Source organism: Pogoniulus pusillus, chromosome 31 (genome assembly GCF_015220805.1).
Source record: "Pogoniulus pusillus isolate bPogPus1 chromosome 31, bPogPus1.pri, whole genome shotgun sequence".
Taxonomy (NCBI): Eukaryota; Metazoa; Chordata; class Aves; order Piciformes; family Lybiidae; genus Pogoniulus; species Pogoniulus pusillus.
This window is the reverse complement of record NC_087294.1, coordinates 8,385,983-8,389,777: the sequence shown is the minus strand read 5'-3', so window position 1 is coordinate 8,389,777 and position 3,795 is coordinate 8,385,983. Positions and strand designations below refer to the sequence as shown.

Here is a 3,795-nt window from a genome sequence, read left to right as displayed (position 1 = left end):
GCGACTCCACCACTGCCCTGGGCAGATCATTCCAATGTTTGATAACCCTCTCTGTGAAGCAGTGTTTTCTAGCATCCCGCCTGAACCTCCCTTGGCACAGCTCGAAATCACTTCTTGTCCTGTCGCTTGCCACCAAGGAGGTTGTCCCTCTCCTTGCTCCAACCTCCCTTCAGGTAGTTAATCCTTTTCGTTGGACATAGACATTTACAAAGCACAGTGCAGGAGGCCTGCCCTATGCATACTCTTCTGTTACTACACAAGAAAAATGCACAAAGACCTGAAATAACGCTGGTATCAGGAACCTGTACCGTAAAGGTCTGTAACCACTTATCGCAAGCGTCACAAAGTCAGGGGCTGCGCCCGCAATAAAGAGGCAGCAGGAAGAGCTCTCAAAACGCACTGATGCACAGCGCCAACCTACCAGCGAACTAATTTCCACGCCTCTACATCACTTTCACGGCAAAGCTTAATCTCGCTATTCGAGAGAAAGCTCAACCGGTACCGGGACACCTCGGCAGGACAGCACAGCCCCTGGGAGGGACAAGGGTGGTGGTGTTCCCGCTGAACAAAGCGGAACTCGGCTCCCCCGCCGCCGTCTGGCTGCTCTTTGCCCAGGCGGCAGAACGGGGCTCGCCGCTTCCCTTCCAGCCCCTTGCGCCCGTGGAGGCAGGGACGCGGAGATGCTTAGGAACGACTCGAGAACAGCATGAGGCCAGGCGCCAGTTCCCTCGCCCGCCACCTCCCTCCGGGCCCCTCAGGAGGCCTGTGCCGCCGCCTCGACTGGCCTGCCCGTCCCGTCCCGCCCCGTTACCTGCGGACGGTTGCTCCTCGAAGGAGGCCACGCTCCGGCGTGGTGCCAGCATCACCACCAGTCCCACGACGGCCAGCACCACCCGCATAGCAGCTAGAAAACTGGGACGGGGAGCGCCCCAGCCCGCTCGCCGCCACCGCTCTCCGCTTCGCTTCGGCGCCTGCGCGCTGCGCTCGCTGCGGGCACGGCCGGGAAGGGAGGGCGGCTCCGCCCCTAGCGGCGCGTAGCTGCCGAGCGGGTCACGGCTGGACCGGGGGAAGCGGCGTGGGCGGCTTGAGGGCGCTTGCGAGGAGGGGAAGGCTGGAGTCACGGAGCCTGGTTGAGCCTAATTCATGCTGCGAATTTTTGTTCTATTTTGCAAATACTCAGAGAAGGGCAACAAAGCTGGTGAGGGGCCTGGAGCACAAATCCTATGAGGAGAGGCTGAGGGAGCTGGGGGTGTTTAGCCTGGAGAAGAGGAGGCTCAGGGGGGATCTTATTACTGTCTACAACTACCTGAATGGGCATTGTAGCCAGGTAGGGGGTGGCCTCTTCTCCCAGGTAACCAGCAATAGAACAAGGGGACACAGTCTCAAGTTGTGCCAGGGTAGGTCTAGGCTGGATGTTAGGAGGAAGTTCTTCACAGAGAGAGTGATTGGCATTGGAATGGGCTGCCCAGGGAGGCGGTGGAGGCACCGTCCCTGGAGGTGTTGAAGAAAAGCTTGGATGGGGCACTTAGTGCCATGGTCTGGTTGATTGGATAGGGCTGGGTGCTAGGTTGGACTGGATGATGTTGGAGGTCTCTTCCAACCTGGCTGATTCTATGATTCTATGATTCTATGAGCACTTCAAAAAGTTGAGGGCTGTTAGAAAGGCAGAGGTTACAGCTTCTTCTGTCCTCTCGTTTCTGTGTCTTCTGCTCAGTGTCACCCTGCCAGGCAACTCTGCACCTTAACCGTTCAACCTCACCCTGGGCCAGGTGAGGAGAGCTTTTCTACGACACACCTCCACAGCTGTAAGAAGGGTGCAGTAGCTTTTAAAGCTCCTATCATAGATTCTGCAAATAACTTCTTATAAACCTAAAGTGAAGGCAGCTTGAAGGATGCTTGGTAGCCACGTTAATTTCTGGGCTTTCAATGGAAATTCATTCTTACCTCTCATGAGAAAAGTTATTCCAGCTACTCCCTAGCCTTAAATTCCTATCTTGAATGTGGACTGCTAAGCCAAGCATATTTGATATCTAAAGTAGTCGTTTTGCCTGGTAAAGGTATCATTGTGTGCTTGATGTAAGGGTGGGGCTTGGGAATCAGCAAGGTAAATCCACAGCAAACTGAGCTTCATTAATTCTCCCATTCACAGGAAATTTTCCTATGAATATGTGTTTCCTGAAACAATCCCTTTTATCTGGAAAACGAGGAAGTCAAAGAAACTGTAATTGAAGTTACAGAAAATGAAGGTGGAGTCAAATAGGAAAGCATCATCTTAAAAAATGAGTGTATATACTGGTACTGGTCAAGCTTCAATTTCTTTTTGACCAACATCCAAAGAGAACTGAGCAGCCATTGCAGTACATCACCAAGAGTTGATTAGCAGGAAGAGGAAGTGGGGAGGCCTGTGGATGTGGTCTATCTGGACTTCAGCAAGGCCTTTGACACTGTCCCCCACAGCAAACTGCTGGCTAAGCTGTCAGCCCATGGCTTGGATGGCAACACTCTGTGCTGGGTTAGGAACTGGCTAGAAGGCCGAGCCCAGAGAGTGGTGGTGAATGGTGCCACATCCAGCTGGCAGCTGTCACTAGTGGTGTCCCTCAGGGATCAGTGCTGGGCCCCATCCTCTTCAACATCTTCATAGATGATCTGGATGAGGGCATGGAGTCAGTCATCAGCAAGTTTGCAGATGACACCAAGCTGGGGGCAGATGTGACTGAGCTGGAGGGCAGAAGGGCTCTGCAGCAGGACCTTGACCGCCTGGACAGATGGGCAGAGTCCAATGGGATGGGGTTCAATAGCTCCAAGTGCCAGGTGCTGCACTTTGGCCACAACAACCCCATGCAGAGATACAGGCTGGGGTCGGAGTGGCTGCAGAGCAGCCAGACAGAGAGGGATCTGGGGGTGCTGATTGATACACACCTGAACATGAGCCAGGAGTGTGCCCAGGTGGCCAAGAGAGCCAGTGGCATCCTGGCCTGCATCAGGAATGGTGTGGCCAGCAGGAGCAGGGAGGTCATTCTGCCCCTGTACTCTGCACTGGTTAGACCACACCTTGAGTACTGTGTTCAGTTCTGGGCCCCCCAGTTTAGGAAGGACATTGAGATGCTTGAGCGTGTCCAGAGAAGGGCAGCGAGGCTGGGGAGAGGCCTTGAGCACAGCCCTACGAGGAGAGGCTGAGGGAGCTGGGATTGGTTAGCCTGGAGAAGAGGAGGCTCAGGGGAGACCTTATTGCTGTCTACAACTACCTGAGGGGTGGCTGTGGCCAGGAGGAGGTTGCTCTCTTCTCTCAGGTGGCCAGCACCAGAACAAGAGGACACAGCCTCAAGCTGTGCCAGGGGAAATTTAGGCTGGAGGTGAGGAGAAAGTTCTTCACTGAGAGAGTCATTGGACACTGGAATGGGCTGCCCGGGGAGGTGGTGGAGTCGCCGTCCCTGGAGCTGTTCAAGGCAGGATTGGACGTGGCACTTGGTGCCATGGTCTGGCCTTGAGCTCTGTGGTAAAGGGTTGGACTTGATGATCTGTGAGGTCTTTTCCAACCTTGTGGATACTGTGATAGGAAGTAGAAGGTAACTTAGAGGTCTCTTCCAAGCCGGTTGATTCTGTAATTCTATGGTATTAACTTATGTACAATGTAATAATGTTACCTTTGGATAGAGTTGAGATAGGGTAGGGCTGAGTTCAGGGTTCTAGAGTATTCCTGAGCCAAGATACTGTTGGACTAACCCACAGACATTACTGCTAAGGGACGTCTCAGAGGCTAATTTTCAATTAAAACTTCTACATCTGCACCAGCCT

The 3,795-nt window shown here is 53.7% G+C and overlaps 1 long non-coding RNA gene across 1 annotated transcript; it reads left to right on the top strand.

The window, feature by feature from the left end:
* Positions 1–1,116: 1,116 nt before the first annotated feature.
* LOC135189249 (uncharacterized) lies at positions 1,117–2,229 on the top strand. Its single transcript, XR_010307992.1, has 3 exons — positions 1,117–1,198; positions 1,715–1,769; positions 2,150–2,229. It is a non-coding gene; the product is annotated as an uncharacterized LOC135189249 (long non-coding RNA).
* The last annotated feature ends 1,566 nt before the right edge of the window (positions 2,230–3,795 follow it).